Here is a 10,993-nt window from a genome sequence, read left to right as displayed (position 1 = left end):
AATCTGGAAAAGGTACAGTGCCCTTTTCTTTGAAGGCAGCTTAACAGGCAGAGGGCTGATGGCTTCTGTTGTGCAATGGAACAGCAGCTGAAAGCTCATGCCTCTCGAAAGTAGACTGGCATTTAATAGAGAGATGTGGAGAAGAAGGGGATGCTGAGATGAAGCCATATATACACAGCCAAGAAGAATGAACAGCTGAATTAAAAAACTGTCAACAATTTCCAGAATTTAAAATCCTGAATCATGACAGGACACTAGTGGAATTCAGGTGTTTCTGGTACATGGACTGCTCTCACCCAATGTGAGGTTGAACTGTTGACCTTGTGTACATCCTACTTCACAAATGAGTCTGTCAGATACACTAAGCCTATAGGCTGAAGATGATGCCCCAACACGGCGGAGAAACCTCAGGTGACTGCCCAGGCAGCTGGCTGTTTCTGTCAACTCACAAATTTTTTGGAAGTTGCTTGCATGCACTTCCTGTTTTTATTTTTTTTAGCTAATATTATTCCCTTCTTGGGTCTCTGAGGGAGTTGAAGATTAGTTAGTTATGGTTGAAGATTAGTTAGTTATAGTTGAAAATTAATTAGGATAGAAAGTGCATTAGATACATCTTGGATTTACCAAAATAGGATAGATAATGGAATTATTTTCTCTGATTTGTCAAATACCTGTTTAGGTATTTATTACTTGTATATATTGTATATAGTTATTGTACTTTTGTATATAGTTTTTCTTTTGTTAGTTATAACCTTTTGCTTTTTTTTCCTTTTTATTAAAATAGAAAAGGGGAAATGTGGTGGTATTCTAATTGTACTGAAATGTGATTTTGATTGTATGTTAATAAATAAAGTTGCCCAGGGGTCAGAGCTATTAGAGCCATAGACAGAGTGTGGCGGTGGTGGCACACGCCTTTAATCCCATAGATCTCTGTGTGTTCAGGGATACAGCCAGCATTGGATATGCCTTTAAGACCTAGGGGGCTGTACATTCAGACAGTGATGAGGCAGTCACGTGTTTGGGTTTACAACCAATGAGAAGGCAGAACAATAATACTATAAAAAAGACGTACAGACAGGAAGTAGCTCTCTTTCGGGAAGCTGGGACACCGCAGGCGGAAGGGTGAGATTTTAGCTCTGACCTCTCGGCTTTCTCTTTTACATTGTTTCTGTGTTTCTTATTTAATAAGACAGTTGGTTACATCAACATGAGTCCCTGCTGTTAGGTGATGGCTTCACGGACACTTTTGTTTTTTAAGACACCGGGGTGAGGCATTTCTGCTTCTGCAAGTGTGTGCAGCCCCTGGTCCCATCGCCCACAGCACTAGGCTGCGCCTCATCTGTCTCCTCTCTCCTACTCCAACTGTTTCTCTTCCTCACTGGACCCTTTTATTCTGGATGGTCTAAAGAACCTCACCTCTTCTGCTGTGGACATCAATTTCACTTCTTGAACCCTTTTCACAAACAAAAATACACCAACTTCTATTCTTTGCTGTTGAAAGTTATCAACTCTAATGGTTATGCAATATTTATTTTCATAGGTATATAGTCTGTATTTGTATAAGGGCATTATCAAAACTTATTTGTAAATGACTTGTTCTAGATAGCCAAATTTTTTTTAAAATATACTTATTTTAAAATAATTTTATGGGAAAAACTAATTACTGGTTGATCCCTTGCTCATTGAGTACACAAGTCTGAAGTTTTTTTTTTTCTTTTATAAAACTTTCTCTAGATATTGATGGTTACCTAACTTTACTGCTTACAGTTTACAATTTTCTCTTCAAAATATTGCTTATGAATGAGCCAGAAATTGATTTCAGGTTTGGCCAGGTTGTAGTAACTCATTTGGTAACCTGACTTTCCAAATGATACCTGTTTCTGGTTTCAGTAACATTCCACCTGAAGTCTTTGCAGGTGTGTGGATTCCACCAATGGTCCCCAGTTCCTCCTACACATGGCCGAGTAGAGACATGTTTTCATAGTGATAAGATTGTTCTTTTAGTGATCTTCATTTGGCTTCTTATTACACATGGGATAAAGGTCAAACCCAGTCTAGCCTTACCAGCCCTTTGAGTCTTGATTTGGCCATGTTTCTAGATTTATCTTCAGTCTGTTATTAGAGCAAATATACATTAAAGGTTCTGCATGTCAGGTGCTTTGCTGTGTTGGGACCACACAATAATGGAAAACTGCAGGCCCAGTTCTGGACTTACGTACCTTAGTGTGGAACAAGCTTGCTCGGCCTTCTGAACTCCATAACCACTGGTATGGATAGACTGTACCTACCGACAGTCCAGATATACTATACTGTCCTTTCTCCAGACTTCCCTTTTTCCCCTTCTTCTCCACCCTCCCTTCTTTCTTTCCCATTACCTTTCTTTTCTTTCCTTTCTCCTTCACCTTCTCCCCCTCCCAGCTTCTAGCCTTCCTCCCTCCTCATCCTCTCTCCTCTCCTCATATTTTTTCTCTCCTTTTAAAAAGAAAACTAGCCGGGCGGTGGTGGCACATGCCTTTAATCCCAGCACTTGGGAGGCAGAGGAGGCAGGCAAATCTCTGAGTTTGAGGCCATCCTGGTCTACAAACTGAGTTGCAGGACAGCCAGGGCTACACAGAGAAAACCCTTGTCTCAGAAGAAGAAAAAAAAAAATTCAAAAAAGACTGAATTCATTTTGCTTTTCCACCCTTCACTTAAGCCAGCCATGAAATACCAGTGATTGGGGGGCTTGGGGCTGAAAAGAGGTAGCTTTCAGACTCACTGGCGTTCCGTTTTGTAGGAGAGGTCCAGTCTTGCTGGAGTCACTGGAGGAACAAGGTGGCTATGCCCGTAGGCAGGCAGTGCTCCAGGAGTGTAACTGGGAGATGATGGCTTGCAGAGCCTACTCAGGCGATGATCACTCACAATAGCCAGTGAGCCAGGGAGGGAACCCCTCGCCTCCCTGGAATCACCCTGGGCAGAGGTGATGGCTGCCTTCTGCAGTGCCCAGTCCTTTTCACCACAGAGTCAGCTCTCTGACTCCTGATAAGCTACTTATTTGCCTCCCGCTTCTCTGTAAACTCGTCTTGATAAAATCTGCCAAAGACACATCATCCAGGTTGAGGCCAGAAGTTGGTGCTGGCTTCCCCCGGTCACCACTCAGTTGCCAGCAGAAGTCAGCTCTCTCTGCTGAGTGATTTGTTCTCCAGCGTCAAAGCAAGCCACCCCCAACTGAAAAGATCTCCGTGGCCACAACAGCAGCACGAGCTCATCACTGTCCTCTCGGGGGCCGATAACAGAACAAGGAAGCTGGCTAGAACAGGCCAGGTGGAGGCCTTGCCAAACAAGGTTGGCTTTCCACCTGTGATGACTGGCATATTACCTGGTCAAGGACAGCCGTCCAAGATTGTTGGTTTCTGTACTTAAGGGGTGGCAAATTGATTCCCCCTTTCCACAATAATGTCTTGTGCATTACAGAATGCATCATAGAAGCAACTCTGGGCCCAGCATCCACATTATGGAAGGCAGAGTTCACCATGCCTTCTGGGATGGCTAGGACTGGGTAGAATCTGGCCTGTAGACGCAAATACCATGGCAGCCACGTCCCCTAAAGTTGGCCCCACCCATGGCTTCTTCTCTGACTCGCGCATGGATTCCCCACTGGGACGTTTTTCTGTCTCCACAGTCACCCATAAATCCTTCCAAAGGCCAGACCTACCTTTTGCTTCCTTCAAAAGGTTTCCCGGAGTCCTCCTGCTAGGATGAATTTATTTATACTCCAGAAGCTCTCTGTACTTCTGTCATAATTGATTACAGCACAGAGGAAACAAGAACGTTGAAGTTACAAAGCACCCAGTTCAAAGCCTGTTTTTGCCACTCACTGACCATCTAAATGTGAGCAAGTCTTTATTTCTAGAAGGGGAAGAGTAAGATCTGTTCCTCACGGCTAATGAATAAATTAAATTTCTACAGAAAGGGAAATATCATGGCTCATAGAAATGGCTGATTGTTCTTGCTCTGTGGAATCATCCAACTGAAAGTTTGCCAAGTAGATGCAGACTTTCACCATGGAAATGCTACTTTACCTGTTTGCCTGGGGACAGCAAGAAGGGAGGAGAGAGGAATGAAGAGGAGAGCAAGAACAAGATACGTCGTTCGGCGGTCTACAGGCCCCCATTGGAACACCAAAATGCTGTTGGTTGTTTTTATTCTTTGGGCTCTTCTGAGGGCCTACCACCCAGCTACCAAATAAATACACATAGAGACTTACTTGCTAGCTTTTCTTAACCTAAATTAGTCCATCTACCTTTTGCCCCTGGCCTTTTTTTCTTCTCTTACTTCTGTAATCTTACTTTCACTCTTACTCCACGGCTGGCTGGGTGGCTGGGTGGCTGGGTGGCTGGGTGGCTGGGTGGCTGGGTGGCTGGGTGGCTGGGTGGCTGGCCCCTGGTGTCCTCCTCTCCTTGTTCTCTTGCTCCTTCTTCTTCTCTTCCAGATTTCTCCTTCTATTTATTCTCTCTGCCTGTCAGCCCTGGCTATCCTTTCTCCTGCCTTACTATTGGTTGTTCAGCTCTTTATTAGACCATCAGGTGTTTTAGACAGGCAAAGTAACACAGCTTCACAGAACTAGACAAATATAACACAAAAGAATGCAACACATCTTTGCATCATTAAACAAATGTTCCACAGCATAAACAAATGTAACACATCTTAAAATAATGTTCTACAACAAAAATACAATGATATATGTGGAGAGATGGCTTAGAGGTTAAGAGCACTCAATGTTCTTCCAGAGGTCCTGAGTTCAATTCCCAGCACACACATGGTGGCTCACAACCATCTGCAGTGAGATCTGGCACCCTCTTCTGTATACATAATAAATAAATAAATCTTTAAAAAATGCCACAATGAAACCCATTCCTTTGTATGCTAACAACAATAATAATATTAATAAACTATTTTTTAAGAAAAGCATCATATGGAACAGGAGTGAATTAAAATAGGGAAGGGAAAAAAACAGTTATTAATTTGACAGCCACTATGATTATGTGGTGTTCAGTTCTGGAAAGACCTTATGAGGAGTCAGCTTAGGAGATGTATCTCAGAACTGCTCCCCTGAGAGAAGAAAGAGGGAAGCATTATCCTCTGGCCTCTAAGCATATTAAGACGGGCCCAGACTCGTGGTTATTAACAACCTTGCATTTCCATAGTGATCATGGGTGATAAGTGGCTTCCTATTCATATCTCACACCTGATCATTAAAAGACTCTCCAGTCCTGGGAGCAACAGTTAAAGAGAGATGGGTGAAGTGTTAGCAGCCTAGCTTTGTGCAAAGTCATTTGAAGCCTGTCCAGAACTGATTGATGCAATAATGACTAGGTGTGCTGATGTGCTGGATAGTGTTATGTCAACTTGACACAAGCTAGGGGTATCTGGGGAGAAGGAACCTTAACCCAGGAAATGCTTCCAAAGGATAAATGGGCCTGTAGGCAAGTCTGTAGGGCGTTTACTTGACTGGTGATTGATGTGTGAAGACCTAGCTCATTGTGGGTGGTCCTGAGGTAGATAAGAAAACAAACTGGACAGCCAGGAGGAACAAGTGGGTAAGCAGCTCTCCTCCGAGGTCTCCCCATCAGCTCCTGCCTTCAGGTCCCTGCTGTGACTGAGTTCCTGCCTGACTTTCCTCAATGATGGACTGTGATGTAGAGCTGTAAGCTGAAATAAACCCTTTCCTCCCCAAGTTGCTTTTGCTCATGGTGTTTTATTACCACCATAGAAACCCTTACTAAGACAGCCAGAGATAATTTAAAGTCACACATAGAAAATAGTCTAATAAGTTACACTACTTTCACTTTGACAGATTTTATGGCTACAGCTAATCTCATCATTGTTATTCAGCTTTTTATCCTTTCCTTAGTCAACCTAGGTTTCACTCATATGTCTTTCTAGTACATCTCCAAGTTTCTCTGCTGTCTGTTTACCAGGTCTAATTGGCATGATGTCATTAATTTAAGAGTTATATTTTGTAGAATGTTAAGATCATGAAAGTCCCGGCAGATTCTAAGAAAGAGAGTTCCTGGAGCCCAGGTGTAAAAGGGAAATATGTTCTACTATCCTCCCCATGTAAAAGTGAGCTGCTTCGATTCTCCTTACTGATGGAGGGTGAGAAGAAATAAACTTGCACACCTAGTACGAAGAATTGTAGTGGGTAGCTGTTCCATCTTTGACCTGGAGGTACTACCCCCATTGAGGCTTCAGTAACTGTCATGGCGTAGTACTTCCAGGTCAAAGATGGAACAGCTACCCACTATAAAGGATGTCTTGTTCTTTCTGGGAGACACCATACCTGAATTAGTCGATATGACATAAACTATCATTTAGTTAATTTCCCTCTCATAACCAATATGGTCCACAGTTTTTAGTTCATCCAGAGTCTACATTAGTGATTGCTTGAAAATATAATGGGTATCAGAGCTCCTACATGCGTGTGAGCACACACACACACACACACACACACACACACACACACACACACACACACACGGAGGGCAGAGGCCAACGTTTGGTGTCATCCTTGATCACTCTCCATTTTATCTTTGGGGACAAGAGCTCTCTCACTAAGCCTGGAGTTCACCCAAGCTGGCTGCCAGGCAAGCTCAAGGGGCACACACTTTATCTCTGCCTCTCCAGAGCTGGCATTATATTCATGCCTAGCTTTTCAGATGGGTGCTAGAGCTCTGAACTAAGATCTTCATCTTGAGGAGCCAACACTTTGCTGACTAGTGTTTCCTCAGCCTTCTTCTGCACTTGTAGAATCTTAAATGGTGTTGCTGACCTCTGCAGAGCTTCCCAGTACATGTCATTCCTTTGACCTATTAACATCACGGAGGAGAGGAGAGTGACAGTTTCAAGTTGACCATCGGGATCCTTCCTCCACAGGCAGGAGAAGGTTTGCCCACTATTAGCCCTATTCTAATTGTATAGTCATAAACTAGGGAAATCACCAAAGGTGGGTCTAACAGCTAAACTGAACTCACCGACGGGAGCTTGCACTAAAATGTCATTATCGCCTGGCTTCTTTGTGTCCTCTGAACAAAAGATAATGGGAGCATTCCAGGTATCTCAGTATTGACACAGCCATGAACACTACATGTTCCTGCAAAGTCTGAGGATTTTTCTTTCTTTTGCCAGTACATGTTTCCATGATAGTCTTAGATCTTTTGCAGGGGGTGGGTTGGGGTAGAGGGGTGGGGGGATGGAGGGGATGGAGGGATGGGTGAGTGGGGTGGGGCAGGGATGACCCTGGGAGTATTTATCACGTATGTTGCAGTGTATGTCCTTCCTTGAAGAGATTCATCTCTTGTTCAGTAAATGGGCTCCAAGCCTGTGAAGTGACTTATCTCAAAACTGAATGGGGCATGTGTAGGCAGAGCTTTCCTGGCCCGCAGCAGCTCTGAAATAACCACTCAGAGGCTTAATATTAATTGTAAATGCTCAATCAATAGCTCAGGCATATTGCTAACTAGCTCTTACTTTTTAAGCTAACCCATATTTCTTATTTATGTTCTGCCGTGTGGCAGTACGTTTATTAACATGGCATGTTCATGTCTTGCTCTCTCTGAATCTGGCTGGCAATTCCTGACTCTGCCCTTCTTCCTCCCATTGTTCTCCTAGTCTGGCTCTCCCCACCTAACTTTATCCTGTTCAGCTATTGGCCAGTCAGCTTCTTTATTAAACCAATCACAGCAACAAATCCTCACAGTGTACAAAAGGATTATTCCACAGCAGGCATGATTTTCTACGCAGTGAAAATCAGTGAGGGTTTCTGTTCACAAGTTCTTGACAATTCAAATAACCTTCTAGTTCACTACCCATCACCCTTCAGAACCCCATGATTGGTTAGGGTGACAGATCCACCAGAATCTCTCTTCCAGATTGTTGTTCCAACAATCTTCCAGGTTGTTACAACAACCACATTCCCTTTCTCCTAACAGTTAAGGCTTGCCATTGTAACCCTTGCCATTCTGGAAACCTCATCTCTCCTATCATAAATTCCACAGCATCCTTCCCTGTTGGCCTCAGCCTTGTAGGAGAGTTCTCACATAGGCTCTCAGTTAACAGTGCTCTTCAGCACTGAGTGATGGTTAGTGTTGATTGTTAATGTGACAGGACCTGGAATCATCTGGAAGACAAGCCTCTGGACACACCTGAGGGAGGGAGCCTTTGGATTTAGCCTCTGGCATGCCTGTAAGGGACTGTCTTGATTAGGTGGAAAGACTCAGAGCTTTACATCTCTTCTGTTAAAGAGACAGCCCTGTGTGTCTAACGTTCCTGGTTTCCCTAGTGCTTAGCTGTTAGCACAAGGACCTCATACCTCTACTTCTCCTCCTCCTGCCACGGTCTCTGATCCAATACCTCAGCATCCTCACCCATGGCACCATGTTGATCTTGGAAAGGCATAGCACCAAATTCTGCAATGCCTGTGGCCCGGCATTGTTTTTTGTTTTTGTTTTTGTTTTTTTCCAGAACAAAACTATTTTCCTTTGGAGCAATGCTGAGATCTTATCAAGGTTGTCAGTTTGGAGTCCATCTAATTACTTGCAAATGGTAAGGGAGGCTTTGGGAGGTGCTGATGTCTGTTGCAATCTGTCAGATAGCTCCAGACAAGTTGATGTCTGGAAAGTTAAGACTGACTGTAAAAAAAAGACAACTGTTTAGCAGAGAAAAATGAATGTATACAAGCAAGCTTCTTGAATATTCCATAAAAAAGGGTGGCAAATGGGAAGATTATCCCTTGGATATCCCAGCATCCAAGCTGGTTATGATTTATTCATACTTAAGAAAGCCTGGAGTCAGGACACAACTCAATACTGTCCGGGAGACCCTGACAAAACAAAGAGAGGGTCAGGATTCACTTTTTAGATTTTTGACTAGAGGGGAAACATGCAAACTCTTCATTGAAATTAGAGTTAGGTGTTTTCTCCCAGGTCACTCCCAGAAGCTCACCCTTGAAAAGGAGCCCTCGCCTACAATAGCTCCCAATCCTGAAGCAATGTTGGGTGCCTATGGATGCCAATAGGTGAGGAGATGTGAGGGGAAAAAAGCAAATTTAGAATTCCATGTCCTTGGTGATTTATCGGATCAAAGTCTTTTCATTTTAAATCTAGGTAAAGGAAGAAAAGCAATATTTTAGTTAAAAACATCCAAGACTGAAGAATTTGCCCCCAAAATATTCTTTCCAGAAATGTAGTTGTTCTGTAAGCAGTTTAAGAAAAGCTGTCTGGGCATAGTATACGTTAGGACTGTTTATAGCATCCATGGAAAGGAATCTAGCGTTGCCATCTGGAACATCTGCCTGATGACAGGGAATTGAGTCCTCAGTTAAGTGACGCTGGGATGGATGGGTTTCCCCAGATTGTTCAGGACTGGGGTGAAGACAGCCTTAAACTGCGGAATTTGGAGCACTGTAAGGAGCCAAGGCAGTGTTAGGTAGGATTAGTAACCAAGAGAAAGGTCTAAATCTTAGCACTGTGGACTACCGGGCCAATCTCGCCTATGGGAAAGCAGGCTGGTAGGAACAGAAGTACTTTGTGTCCTCTGTAGTTAGAACACGTAGCAGGAGACAATCACAACACATAATCACTGCAGCAGACGGTGCAGAGTTTAGGAATGACAACTGGCACTCGCCATGAAGTCTCAGCTGCTCTTTTAACACACCTTCTAGGTGTTCTCAGTGTGCGGATATACACCACTTGTTCGCCGACTAATCTGTAAGTATCTTGAAGGGAAGTGCCAATGTCCTGTTTCTTTTTTTAAATTAACCACAGCGTGGTTATGACTGGGTTATCTTTTTACAAAACGGTCTTTTGAGTCAATGTGTTTCCCAACTCAGAAGACTGCCGAGGATGTGGTAGTGGGGGGTGGGGAGATGGCACAGTCAGCAAAGTGCTTGCTGTGGAGGCATGAGGAACTGAGGGTGACCCCCAGAACTGGTGTAAAAAGCTGGGTGTCTGGGCATCAAGGTCTATCCTTGTAGTCCTAGAGCTGGGGAAGCAGGGACACGAGGCTCTCCCGGGGTTTGCTAGACAGCCAGTCAGGTTTACTTGGTAAGCTCTAAGCCAGTGAGCGAGACCTTGCTTCAGATAAGTCAATGTAGATAGCTCCTAAGGGATGATACTGGAAATTTTCCTCCGGTTTCCACACATACGTGTACATATACCTGTGTGCACACACATACACCTGCACACACACACACACACACACACACACACACACACACGCACGCAAAAAGGACTCAAAGAATAGACTAACATAATCCCTGCCACATAATGAATGTGTAACATATACTTACCCAGAAAGAGGAAGAGTGATGAAGAGGTGGAGGAAAGGGAGAATGAGGCTGAAAACACACATTCAATCAAATTCACTGAAATGCGTATATCACCACCCGTGGGAACCAGCCCCACAGTAACACAGGGTTCGAAAGAAATCCATGGTGTTGGCACACTAAGACTTTTCTATCTGAGGGGGCTAGGGAATGAAGACACTCAAACACGCTCCTGATGGTTTCCTTCTTATATTCTCCTTTCATGTTCTTCTTCTCTCATGTCTTTCTACAGCTTACATACCCCAACTCTTCAGGCAATACAGCAGTCACAAAGAGGTTACATTCCATTTCTTAAATTAATGATTATAGGTAAAGATATGATTAAAAACAGAGTCATCCTGATGATTCACATGCAATATATCTAAGTAGCTTGTCACCAGAGAGTGCCAGGTCTCTGGACATAGAGGCTCTTGGTATATCATAAATCCTCTAGTTCAGGCTCAGGTCAACCTCCCTAAGCTACCATAATTCTTTCAGCATCAGCTCAGTTGGCACTTTCTAAGATGCTATGGCACTATGATGCTTTAAATCTTATAATGTACTTTCTGCTCCATGTGGACCACAAAAGAAACCTGCAGATCCCTGTTTTGGGGCTACAGAGTTAAATTACCCTTTGTAGTCTTGACTAGC

Source organism: Peromyscus maniculatus, chromosome 6 (genome assembly GCF_049852395.1).
Source record: "Peromyscus maniculatus bairdii isolate BWxNUB_F1_BW_parent chromosome 6, HU_Pman_BW_mat_3.1, whole genome shotgun sequence".
NCBI classification, from domain to species: domain Eukaryota; kingdom Metazoa; phylum Chordata; class Mammalia; order Rodentia; family Cricetidae; genus Peromyscus; species Peromyscus maniculatus.
Note: the sequence above shows the minus strand (reverse complement) of the source record.